This window comes from Girardinichthys multiradiatus, chromosome 9, assembly GCF_021462225.1.
Source record: "Girardinichthys multiradiatus isolate DD_20200921_A chromosome 9, DD_fGirMul_XY1, whole genome shotgun sequence".
Classification (NCBI taxonomy): Eukaryota; Metazoa; Chordata; class Actinopteri; order Cyprinodontiformes; family Goodeidae; genus Girardinichthys; species Girardinichthys multiradiatus.
In genome coordinates, this window is record NC_061802.1 from 12,084,270 (window position 1) to 12,098,646 (window position 14,377).

The window sequence follows — 14,377 nt, forward strand, 5'->3', positions numbered from 1 at the left end:
AAACATAGAAACAAGCTCAGCATCCTCCTCTCCTGCTCACAGCCAAACAGACATCCCACCCTCCTTTGACCCACAGGACCCACAGCTGTCCAGTAACACCTCACATTTTTTATCTTCCACCTCAGCCCTAGACCCTTCTGCTTCTACATGTTTGCCTTCAACCATATCAGAAGATGCTGATACTTCCTTTGCTTCCCCCTTCCACCTGTGTGTCTCAAGAAGTCAAGTGAAGATGCAACTGGAGAGACTGAATCGGAATAAGACTGCAGGTCCAAATCATGTCAGCCCTAGAGTCCTGAAGGCCTGTGCAGAGCAGCTCTGTGGGATTCTGCAGCACCTCTTCAACCTTAGCCTGGCCCAGAAGAAGGTTCCGGTGTTGTGGAAGACCTCTTGTCTTGTTCCGGTACCAAAGAAAACTCACCCATCAGTCCTCAATGACTATAGACCTGTTGCCCTGACATCCCACATCATGAAGGTCCTAGAGAGACTCCTGTTGGCCCACCTGAGTAAGCAAACAGTAAACCATCAGGACCCCCTTCAGTTTGCTTATCGCTGTGGAGTTGGAGTTGAAGATGCCATCATACACCTGCTTCAACAAACCCACTGTCATCTGGACAAAGCCAGCAGCACTGCGAGGATCATGTTCTTTGATTTCTCCAGTGCATTTAATACAATCCAACCTGATTTGCTTTGTCAGAAACTCCAGAAGACTCAGGTGGAGGCCTCAACAATCTCCTGGATGAAAGACTACCTGACAAACAAACCACAGTTTGTGAGACTGAAGGGTTGTGAGTCTAACCAGGTAGTCAGCAGCACAGGAGCACCACAGGGGACGGTACTCTCACCATTCCTCTTCACTCTGTACACCTCAGACTTCTAGTACAAGACAGACTCCTGTCATCTGCAGAAATACTCGGATGATTCTGCAGTTGTGGGGTGGATCAGAGATGGACAAGAAGCTGAGTACAGGAAGGTGGTGGACCACTTTGTGGCATGGTGTGGAAACAATCATCTCATCTTGAACGTAACTAAAACAAAGGAGATGATTGTAGATTTTAAGAGAAACAGGAATAAGTCAAAAACTATTTCTATCATGGGAGAAGAAGTGGAGGTGTTGGAGGAGTATAAATACCTCGGTGTTCACCTGGACAACAGACTAGAGTGGAGATGCAACTGTGAAGCCATCTACAAGAAGGGACAGAGCAGACTGTACTTCTTGAGGAAGCTTAGGTCCTTTGGTGTTTGCAGCAAGATGCTGCATATCTTCTATAAGTCTGTTGTGGAGAGTGTGATCTCTTCTGCCATCATCTGCTGGGGAAGCAGCATCAGAGCCAGGGACTTAAAAAAGCTCAACAAGCTGATAAAAAAGGCTGGCTCTGTTCTGGGGACTCCTCTGGAACCTCTGGAGATCATTGTGGAAAGACGGATTCTTCATAAAATGAAGAACATTATGGAGAACTCTGAGCATCCTCTTCATGAGACTGTCCTACAACAACAGAGTGTCTTCAGTCAGAGGCTTCTTCAGATCTGCTGTAAGACGGAGCGCTACAGGAGATCCTTCCTGCCCACAGCCATCAGCATCTACAACGGCTCTTTGAAGAAACCTTCATAATATGAGCTACAACAACATTTAATTTCCCTTTGGGATTAATAAAGTATTTTTGAATTGAAATTGAATTGAATATGTACAAGGCTTATTGGGAAATTGCCTTGATTTCACATTTGTTGAAACAGAACAGAAAAAAAGTTTAATTATTCTCAACCTGTAATCTGATACCAAATTCAGCACAATTAAAGATTACTTTGCACAACACAAGGGGCACCTGCTCACCATTGACTTTTTTTCCCCTTCAAGTGCATGTGCCACAGCATACACCTCGCCACCCTGGGCAATGAGCCATATGGGCCAAACTAATACTGATTTCAAAACTTTTGGATCAATAGTCAGTTCTTGTTGAGCTAGATAAACCATATTTATGAGTTTTTAAACAACTACTAACACAAGAAAGGAAGCACAGCTAGAGCTCTGACTCCTGACTTCTGACCTTTCTAGGATCCAAGCAGCTTGCAGAGCAAATGTCACCTCTCTGCATTGTAAAAGATATTGACTCAGTGCTCATGTCAGTGTCATTAGTATGAAGCAGCTGTCCAAAAGGAAATTAACTCATCTTTGTTTTATACACTGGCACCACCACTGATCGGTCTTCCTCTAAACTTCAGCCAAAGTTCTTTGGGCGTTTAGTTTTTATTCACAGCAGCAGTCAAGGAAAGAGATTTTTTTTTTTTTTATCAACCTTACATTCTTCCCCACTATTTATGTTCTCCAGAAAGTTTTAAAGAATAAGGTCAGTCAGTCAGTCATTTTCTACCGCTTATTCCATAGTGGGTCGAGGGGAAGCAGGTGCCTATCTCCAGCATTATATGGGCGAGAGGCAGGGTACACCCTGGACAGGTCGCCAGTCCATTGCAGGGCAACACACAAACAACCATGCACACACTCATTCATACACCTAAGGGCAATTTAGAGTGACCAATTAACCTAATAGGCATGTTTTTGGACTGTCCTCCAACAGTCCAAAGAATAAGGTCTCTATCAGATTTATAAGAACAGGATATTGTTTCTGCCATTTAAAGCACAGAAATAAACTTATTTAATCGCTGAAATATTACTTAGAAATGCATCTTTGGAACTCAGTGAACAAGGACCAGTGTCAAATATCAAATTATTTTCTGCTGTAATTACCTGGTGGATATACAGCTGACTAGAATCAGAATTAGACGATTATGAGCTTACACGCAAGGTTGTGATTATCACAGCTGTATCACAAAAAAACTCTTAACAGAAATTGTCCGCAAAGGTGACATTTAGGATAACCCTGAGCATTAAACAGGTCTCGTAAGTCAATCATTAAATTGACTATGAGGAGTGTAAATGTATGTAAATCCTCAACAAGTGGTTTCAGAAATATTCCTCTTCAGGAATTAATTTGAGAACTCTGCAATCAAAGGGAAGCATACGTAAGCAAAGTTTCTCCCTCTGCCAGAGCTGAAAATCACTTCCACCTGTAGAGGTGACCTGGTGCCACTTAGATTTTCCATTGCATAACTCTCCAGCTGCATCTTATTTATTACTCTAAAGATTACATTCCTTGTCCAACAATTGTTGGCAGTGTATGCTTGACTTGTCTCCAAAAGGAAATGTTTGTCTATTTCCAGCTTGCCAGGAATTAGATGTTTTTCTGTCCTTAATATAGGTCTTAAAAAGTTCTACAGGATGAAAGCTTGGAGAAGGTGAATCAAAAATCCTTTTAAAAGAAGGTGTGAATGAAATTCAAGTCTAACTTTTAGTCCAACGGGGGAACTAGCAAACATATTGCAGCAGATGAGCTATTTTAAATAAAACTTTCTGCAAGAATTTCCCATGAAAATTATGTTCAACACCTCCTGAAGTCTGATTTCTACCCTAGAAAGTCAGAGGTTTCACACCAAAGCGGACCTTAGAATCTAATATGGCTGCCATGGACATTGAACATGTTGATAGTTGCATTAATAAACTGTTTATTTGCACTTTTGTTGGTTTGTATCTCATTAAGTTGCACACATTGCTTTGTTCAACGTCTTTAGACGAAGTCTTTAAATGCTTAAAATGTAGAGAAACATACTCATTTGACTTGTTTCACTAAAGGTAGTTAAACTTATTCAGTTTCTAGCCAAATGATTAGTAAATACCCCACATTTTTTGGCTTGAAAATACAACGCAATTCCATTTCCTATGACAGTATTCCCAGATCATTAATTTGGGATACCACTGCTCAGTGTATTTTATTGTAATGTTTTTGTGATACAACAACACAAAGTTGTGCATAATTATGAAATGAAAAGAAATAGTTACAGGGGCTGAAATATATTACAGATTAAAAAAGTGCGGTGTGCATTTGTATTCAATCCCCTTTACTTTTATGCCCCTAAATAAAATACAGGTCAAGAGCAGATTGCTTATGGCCCATCATTAGAGTATGCAGCTGCGGCCATTGAACTAAGGCAACGTTTTAGCTGGTCGGGTGAGTCTCTTCATACCTTAAGGGACGACATCTTTGGGAAAATTGCAGTAGCCTACGACAACCAGGCTGAAACCGAGCCAGATGTTATTGCCATGGAAGTTTTCATCCAATGCTGTGGGTACTGCTGAGATTGTACAAAAGTTGCTGGAGCAACAGCCTCGTACACTAGCCCAAGCTAGCTATGAAGTTTCCCGTCGCTATGAAACTAAAAAAACAAGCCGCTAGCAATGTTTCCAAAGCTTTAAGAGGAGGTGTGTTTTGCTGCAGGAACTGTTCCGGCATAGGCCATTTTTAGAAATATTGCCCATTCCCAGAAAAGAGACTAAAACTCAAGCGCTGCCGGATCCTACTGACAACTAGAGAGTGACAGTGCCCCATCGAGCAGAACCCTCATGATGGACTGCCCGTCTGGGCATCACCCATTGTCATGGTCCACAAAAAGGATGGTAAGTATCGTCTCTGCATAGATTTTAGAGCTCTTAATGACTGTAATATTAAAGATGCATATCCTCTCCCCCACATACCAGATACACTGGAAACATTGTCATCTGCCAAGAGGTTCAGCACGCTGGACTTTGCTTCAGGTTACTGGGAGGTGGAGCTTACCCCCAGAGCACAAGGGGCCGCAGCCTTCTGCACCAGAAGTGCACTGTTCAAGTGGAATGTCATGCCATTTCGGTTGTGCAACACACCCGCGACGTTCCAACGGCTAATGGACTGTGTGCTGGCTGGGCTGCAGTGGGAAATATAGTTGGTCTACCTTGATATCATTGTGCCAGCCCGAGACGTATCTGAAATGTTGCTGCGGCTCCTCGAAGGTCTTCAACAGACTCCACCAGGCTGACCAGAAATTAAAGCCCACCAAGTGTTTCCTTTTATGGCAACAGGTAGCTTTCCTGGGACACATTGCGTCAGAACAAGGTGTGGCTACCGATCCAGATAAGGTCCGTAAGGTGAAGGACTTGTCAGTCCCAGCCTCTGTTCAATAAGTCCACGGTTTTGTCGGCCTTGCTTCGTATTATAGAAGATTTGTGAAAGTCTTTGCTACAATGGCTGAGCCCTCACACTCTGACACAGAACCATGCCCATTTTGAGTGGGGCATAAAGCAGCAGACAGCCTTTGACACACTAAAGAATTTGTTGACTACCGCACCTGTGCTTGGCTACCCCTTTGACCAGGGGGATATGATCTTGGATACTGATGCAAGTGATACTGGTATTGGGGCTGCTCTGTCCCAAGTGCAGCAGGGGACAGATCGTGTTCTGGCTTATGAGAGCTGTAAGCTGTCAAAGACAGAGCAGAACTGTTGTACAACCAGACGAGAACTGTTGGCTGAAGTTGAATTTACGTCCCACTTCCAACAACACCTTCTGGGGCATCCTTTCGCAGTACGTACTAATCACAGTAGCCTTCGATGGCTGACCAGGAAGGTTAGAAAGGAACCCGGGAGGCAGCTGGCGTGATGGCTCAAAAAACTTGCTGTGTACAACTTTATGACTGGTGACGTCCCTGCCGCATGGATGGAGACTTGTGCTGAGCACCCCACTGGATTTCTGTGTCCCCCCACAGCCCAGCAACGAAAGCCTATTGAAGCCAATGGAAAAGACTTCTTAAGGAGGGGGTACTCACCTGAAGATTTTACTGTCTAGATGACAAGCAGTTTTATTCCGAGATCGTACTGCAGCGTGCTCTCCGGTCGGATATCTTTAAGCAACTCCATGAAGGGCCAAATAGAGGAAACTTTGGAGTGGACCGCACTGTGGCCCACATCCAAACACTGTTCTAATGGTACCAAATGCGGGAGGATGCTGCTTTATGGTGCCAGATCTGCACAAACTTTAAGGCTAAGGCAAAGCCGATGAAGATGCCCTGAGCTCCAATGGGGACTGGTCGTGTTGACGCACCAATAGAACGAGTGGCTCTGGACATCATGGGGCCACTGAACAAAACAGAACACAAAAATCGCTACATCCTCATCATACAGGATGATTTTTCTAAATGGGTGGAGGCATTCCCACTACCAAATGACCAAGCTGTTACTGTGGCTGGAGTGTTGGCTTTCAAGCAGGGGTGTCATTATGGGGTGTTGCACAGTGATCAAGGCAGAAAATTTTAATCCAAAGTGTTCCAGGAAATGTGAAGCCTGTTTGGGATTGAAAAGATGCACACCATCCCTTTTGGACCACAGCCTGATGGGCAGGTGGAAAGGTTTAACGCCACCTTGCAGAAGATCCTGGCCACAACAGCTGAGACTTGCAACTGGGATTGGGACTTAATGATTCCCTACACCCTTATGGCCAATAGGGCAACAAAATACAGTGCCACCAAATTCACACCTATCTACAAGATGTTTGGACACGAGGTGATCGAGCTGGTTGACCTAATAGTCAGCTTATCTTCAGGCGGAGCCACTGCAGTTCCCACTCCAGTTCAACAACTTCGTGGAACTTGAGCTGCCGCAGCTGGAAATTGCCGCCACAGGCCTCGAGTGGGGGTAGTGTTACACTAGCACTGCCACGCCAGTAGAGAGCACGCGTGTGTTTTCTTGAGAGCAAGTAGGAAAAAGAAGTGTTGGGACTGAGCAGGCTGAAGCGGAGTTTTATTTACAATAATGTCAGGCGATCAGTTAGGAGTATCAGTGACACCTGTAATGTGACAGAGTGGATAATAAGTGCTACAGCTCCCCAAGAAACCTTCCACTGTCTCCTCCTTTGCTGCACTACACTACCATGCATGACGAACAGGGGTTAACCCTGAAGCCCACACATTACTTCAGCCTTAGAGCAGTGAAGGGCTTCCTTGTGCGTCACCATAAGCCTGGAGGTTCAGCAGGAAAGGTTAACACAGGCAAAAGGCTCATGGTAACTACTGTCGGCCAACTAATGACATCTTCTATTTAAAGCATCACATTAGGAAATAATGGATAAAACAGCTGTCTGAAAGGGATGTTCGGGTGCTAACCCGGATTGTATCCAAAAAACATAAAACCCCGGCTGCCCAAATCATGGCAGAATTAAATGTGCACCTCAACTCTCCTGTTTCCACCAGAACTGTCCGTCAGGAGCTCCACAAGGTCAATATACACGGCCGGGCTGCTATAGTCAAACCTTTGGTCACTCATGCCAATGCCAAACGTCGGTTTCAATGATGCAAGGAGCGCAAATCTTGGGCTGTGGACAATGTGAAACATGTATTGTTCTCTGATGAGTCCATCTTTACTGTTTCCCCACATCCGGGAGAGTTACGGTGTGGAGAAGCCCCAAAGAAGCGTACCACCCAGACTGTTGCATGCCCAGAGTGAAGCATGGGGGTGGATCAGTGATGGTTTGGGCTGCCATATCATGGCATTCCCTTGGCCCAATACTTGTGCTAGATGGACGCGTCACTGCCAAGGACTACCGAACCATTCTTGAGGACCATGTGCATCTCATGGTTCAAACATTGTATCCTGAAGGTGGTGCCGTGTATCAGGATGACAATGCACCAATACACACAGCAAGACTGGTGAAAGATTGGTTTGATGAACATGAAAGTGAAGTTGAACATCTCCCATGGCCTGCACAGTCACCAGATCTAAATATTATTGAGCCACTTTGGGGTGTTTTGGAGGAACGAGTCAGGAAACGTTTTCCTCCACCAGTATCATGTAGTAACCTGCCCACTATCCTGCAAGAAGAATAGCTTAAAATCCCTCTGACCACTGTGCAGGACTTGTATATGTCATTCCCAAGATTAATTGATGCTGTATTGGCCGCAAAAGGAGGCCCTACACCATACTAATAAATTATTGTGGTCTAAAACCAGGTGTTTCAGTTTCATTGTCCAACCCCTGTAAATTCAGAAAAATCCTGGAGATTAGACTGGAGTGCAGGTTCACTTCCAGCAGACAAATGACCCTCAAGAGAAAAGGTTCAAGAATATGAATACTTTTACAAGGCACTGTACATGTCCTTTTTTTTTTATCATTAAAGACAGATAAAAATTTAAACTATTGCATTTTGGTCATTTTGTCATGTGCAGCCTACCTCAGATCTGACACAACTTTAAAGGGGACATATCATGCTGAATCCACTTTTTAGCCCTTAAATACATTTTGTTGTGTACTTGGAGTCTGTAGAAGTGCAGAAGAGTTGAATTTAGGCTCTCCAGGTGCTGCACAGATATCTTTATATTCGGTTGGGTCATTCGGTTAAAGAGATGGCATCAAAACAAGCTGCTCTCAGACACAACTCAGCACAAGGGTAAAAGAGGAGCCTGTGGAGCTACAATAACAAGGAGTTCAGACCAAAGAATTGCAGTTTCACTTTATATAAGCCACAACTGAATACGTTAGGTGTGAAAAAGAAGGATTTAAAAGGATTATATGTCCCCATTAAATTTAGATCCCTGTATGATCAGGCACCTGCAGTATTCCAAAGATTGTCCTTTTACTACAATCTTTATCAATGAGTGAATAAAGGGCAACAAATTATTTTCAGCTGTAATTTAAGGTGCAGGTTGACTTTTCAGTTCAACAGCTGTGTAAGTGACCCTCCGCTCAGACATTTTAACACATGACAGCAATGTGCACAGGCCCTCGTGGAAACATGCAAATAGCTTATGTTTTTCTAGATCAATTCTTCCAGGGCTGTCTTTCTAAGTTAGCACCTTTAAACCCCTGTTGAGGAGCCAGATTGTTTTATTTGAGTAAGAACAAAAATCTGGGGTTGATACAATGATTTATAAATTGTTTTCTGGTAATTTGGAATTTTACCAAAGCTATTCGTCACTTTCTTCTGTGCTGATAAAATGTGTGTGAAATGTCTAGAAATGTTGATACGTTGATATAAAGTTCAGAAAATGCTGACGTCTTTGTTCACTGGAGTTAGTTTGCACACATGAAGCAGCTTCACACACTCATAGTATTATGACTAGTGCATTGCAAAGTTAATATACCATGTTTGCAGACCAAAGCAACAATTGCCAATGCATCTGTACAATACTCATTCACTGACTCGTCAGAACTGTTTTGTCACTAAAAAGTTTGGTTATTTTATATTTTGGGATGTTCATATTATATTGGCTGATCACTATATTTATTCCTGCATGTGTCTAGAGTGTGATACATAAACCAAAATGTCACATAGCTGTATATTTCAGCCTTCAATCTGCTCAGAGGGAAGGGTGACGGCCACTGCATGCTTTCAGATAAAGCAGATAACTGCCCCACATTTCAACAGGGAGGCCTGCCAAGAACCTCAGAGCTGCAAAGGGCAATCGAGGCGCTAAGTGCCCCCCGTCTCTCGGATCAACCCTCCTCCCCCTCCAACCTCGCTGTGGTGCGCCAGCAAGAAGCGGAGCAAACCGGCGCAAGCCAGTGCCGGGAGCTGCATCCTCCCCCTCTCCTCCACCACATCCTGACTTCTTCATCTATAAAGTTTGCTCACGAGATGCTTGTACTTCTGAATCTTGATGTCTGTTTCTGTGTTTTCTAAATGAATTAATGCTGCAGCAGTTTCCAAAAACCTTTATTTATGATAACAAATTTGATTATAAACCTGTTAGTCTGTTGCAGCACTTTAGTTTCATAAATTTCTTTTGTGATGTTCAATCCTGAAAGGTAACCCTTATTTCTTCTGAGCAGTTTAAGCCTGATGAACCTGAAAAACCAATTTGTTCTTGCAGCTCTTGATTTTTAATGAGTTGTCATGATTTTTAGTGAATGGTTGTCACATGGTGTTTTTGTTTTTAAACTGTTGATGTGAAATGAAATTAATGGATAATAAAGATTCTTGAACCTGAAGTTTCAAATTAATACTGGTATGATCAGTGTGACTTGGAGTTCAGCTTTGTTTACATGTTTTGGGTTACTCATGTGTTTTGTTATTTAGCTTTCTGTGTTTCTTTATAATTCACTTTACACTGTATCTGTGTTTATGGTAATCAGTTGTTTCCCCTGTGTTTGCAATGTTTTCATGCCTATATCTCTGCTCAGCTTCTATTAGCAGCATCATATTGAGTTATTGAGACATACCTGTTTCCTCCTCCTATTATATGAACTCTCATTTTCCTACAGTCAGATTTCCACAGTTTTTCCAGGAAATGTTTCAGAGTATTGTTTTGTGCCATGTATGTAAATACAAAAATGGTCAGAATTGATACATAGAACATCCAAAACCCACTGACTGGTGGAAAGAGGGTTGATGAAAAAAGGCATGATGGGCAAAACTATGTGATAAACACTGGATGCAACTTTTAGCCAATGGGATTATCAATAAAGTCTGGAAATGCCCAAAGGTACTCTATTATCTTTGGCCTTATTCTTAAAAACTTACAATTCCCAATTTTTCCAGATAGGAACCCTATTTATTAAACTTAATCTTTCACTGTCTTCTACCTGTGGTTGGGCCCATTCCAACAAACACAACTTGATAAATTCAGTCTCATGGTAATATTCACTTTAAAATCTAATTTAAAGTGTATATTAATGACGTCTTTCATTATTAATATAGAAATCATTTTCCACAATTAAAGAGCTTTTATCAATACGTTTTCCTGTTCTGGGAGAGAACAAAGACAACCCTGTGTCTTTGACTAGTGATATAAGCACACATTTCCTCTTCTGTCCTCCAGAAACACTCAAAGTGATAAATAAAGAAAGGAAAGCCAGGAAGTTAGAAATAGAGCGATTAATTTCTTTCCATGAGAGTGAGATTTTGTCTCTGTGGGAAACAAACACAAAGTTTTGTTTTGCGGTATCAAGTTGACAAACCCTCTTCCTGTTGTGAAGGAGCTGGAAGTATTTTGGGAGCCAACTTCCCTTTAAATACCAGCCAAGGACACTTTTCCCTTTTCTCACTGAGCTCCTTTTCTGATGGCTGAATGGGAAAACCTTCCAGGACTCTCTTATTAAAGGTCAAATATGTTTCCAGCATAAAAACACACCCATAAACATCCTTGGATCTTAAGAAATTCACAATTTGAAGCTGTAAACATAACATACAACACTTTTTACTTTAAGTGAAGTCAAAGGTTTTGATTATGATGGCTCACAATAATGTCAATTACCCTTCATGCTGCCTTCTAAACTGAATACTTTATTAATCAACCCCAGCCACATATCACGCATGTTTTAGCTGTGCAAGATGACGTGTAACAGCTTCAGATTTGGCAAAACAAAGGCATTTTACTCTTTGCACATAAAACTAAATGCATAATATTGCCAACAGTATTTGTCTATATTTACATGTACATGAACTTTAATGACATCATATTCTTAATCTGTAAGGTCCAATTTGCTGATAGAGCCACCGTTGCAGCAATTGCAGCTTTAACTATTCTGTAAACATTTTCCACTAGGTTTAGGAATGTGTTCATAGTTAGAAGAACAAACCAGAATAGCTCTAATTCAACCCAAAGGTGTTCAAGAAAGTCGAGGTCAGGACTATTTGGAGGCCAGTCAAGTTTCTCCACACCAAACTTTATACACCTGCAGCCACGGAAGTGATTGGAAAACCAGAATTAATTGATTTGGTGGTGGGACCCAATACTAGTGTATATTCTAATACCTGAAAATATGGTAACTTGGAAGTTTTTCCAAATTCCAAGTTTTTCATTAGTTTTTTTAAATTTTGTTTGAATATAACGTAAAAATGACTATAACGTTGTTTTTTTTTACAATTTCTTTGACACTACGTGACACTATTTGGCGTTTAGAACAGATGTAACTATTCTGGTTTGAGACTGTTGTTTATCTATCATGCAAATTTTAGAAAGACACAGAATGTACTTTAATTTAATACCTTGTAAGTCAGGTTTAGCAAAGTAAAGGAGCAAAACAAAGTGGACGACGTCAGCATGTTTTTGTGTGAGAGGATTGACACGGTGTTGCAGCAGATTGGAGGTGTTCCTGCAGCACATACAAGCTGATGAGTCACATGTTTAAAACCCAGTGGAACACAGAAAGCCCTTTTTTCCTTCCACAACAAGCATGAGAGCTGCTATGTGTGCTCCAGAGAGTGCATCCGCCAACCACGTGGGGGTGTATATTCTACCAAAAGACAATAAACAAAACAGGAAAAAGGTCTGCTGAAAGAAATTCAAGATGAACTTTGGTTTCAGGTCAAAAGGTCACAGAGAAAAGCAGTGTTTTTGAGATCAGCGCTGCTCTGAAAGCTTTAAGTTCATGCATGAGCTCAATGTCAGATGTTAGCACTCTGTGTGGTGCAATAGCACTACTAAGTGCCACTGAAACCACAATGTGTTATGGTACGGATATCTGCAACAAACGCAACAGATCTCTGCAGGAAAAGCATATTTATACATTATAAATATACGTACACATTTAATCTGATACTATACAGGAATCCTGAGATCTTTCCAATGTTATATTCTCTATCGATTACCCCCATCTTCTAGAGAGACTTCTCCAGATAAACAAAGCTTGACTGCAAGCCTTAGCTGTAACTTCTCTGCCAGTTGCTAGACATCCCAGAGATCCCTCTCAGCAAGGCCATAAACAACCTGTCTGCCCCTTCACCTAAATTCCCATTCAAAAGAGTTGCTGCTTGGTGCTCCCTTAAAATGAAGTTACTTCATGTTTAGGAGGTTGCATAAATTGTATTTTATTAGGATTTTATATAATACACCAACACATACAGTAGTATGTAGTTATGAAGTGAAAAGAAATCGATAAAAGCTTTTACAATTTTTTACAAATAAAAATCTGAAAAGCGTGGCATTCCTTTGCATTCACCCCTTAAATGTGACACCCCTAAATAAAAATTCTGTGACAAAAAGTTCCTTCTGAATTACCTAAGTAGTAACTAGACCTATATGTTAATACAATATCTCAAGATTTAAACCACTCACAGAGGATTGTGCAATTAAACAGCTGAAAACAAAATGAGTGTGGGATGACAACAACCATATGAAGACATGGCTGTTCCTCTAAACTGAGAGGCTAAACAAGAAGAGCGTCAACCAAAGAAGCACCCAAGAGTACCATGGTAACTCTAGAGGTGCTGCAGAGATTTACAGCTTAGGTGGGAGAAGCTGTTGACAGCTGTTAGTCATCAACTGGCCATTGTGGTAATCTGGCCATCAATCTGGCCTTTGTGGTAGCCATGGTTAAGAGAAAGCAATCTGGCACAAGCCAAGGAGGGGACACAGTACAGTAAACATCTGGAAGAAGGTACCTGGGTCAGATGAGACCGAAACTGAACTTTTTGCCATCATACTGTAAGCACTATGCAGTCATATTAGATAAATTTGAATAATGGTAAAATGTTCATTTATTTAAATATCTCAACTCACTTAGTGAAACACATTATATACAAATATTTCACACAGTGATGATTTTAAGCCTTTATTTCTGTTAATTATGATGGAAAACATTTTAATACAGAAATGTGTGCTTAATGAAAAGTTTGTTTAATGCTTGTGGCCTTGTCAAAGTCAAGTCACCTGAGTGTCTTTGTCAAGACTTGAAATAATATGTTCACAGATGCAAACCTGGTAATATACTGTACCTTAAAGGATTTGTAGCAGTAACTGCTACAAAATAAGGAGGCTTCTTTGTCTTATTTCTATTGTTAGTGTTTTAAACTGTCCTTTAAAGTGAAATAATGAAAGACACAAACCAAGGTCTGTATCTTTCATTTTAAGAGTTTCTCTGGTGCCCCATTAACACATGCAAATCACCTTTAAAGCGCCTTCAAACGCACCACAAGGTGTCATTGCCATAGAGTCCAAGCAGGCCAAATGTTTTTGACGCTTCTAAACTGACAGCAGTCTGAGGCTTGTTGTTTTTTCTAGGTGTGCTCTGTCTCTTCAGGCCATTTAAACCCTGTGGTCTGCGTTTAAAGGGCCATGTGATGTCACCACAGATAAGGCTCTCTGGCAGATCAGGGGAAATTCTTACTCCTTAGTGATTGGCAGGGAGGCCGACTTGTTTTTTATTAAATGTGCTTGACGACAGCCCAGCCAATGAGGAACGGAGCAGTGGGCGTGACTTGATGTTCCCAGCTGTCTGCCCTTACAGACATACACAAACAGACACCCACACCCACACGTTCTTGAGTTTCACTTCCCCTTTTGTTGTGGAGGCTGATGCTGGAAGCGAGTTTGCCCAGTTCTTTGTCGTGTGCTGCAGCAAGTTTTTACATGTTAGCTTTGAGGGTTGGCACATGACACAACAGTTGTGTTTTTAGAGTTTCAGAATGAGATGGTTCTGATGCAGATACTGTGCAACATTAATGCAATAAGGTGGAAAGAAAATCATGTATTTAGACAAAATATTTGCAGTAAACTTGTACAAAAACATCATCATTTGTAA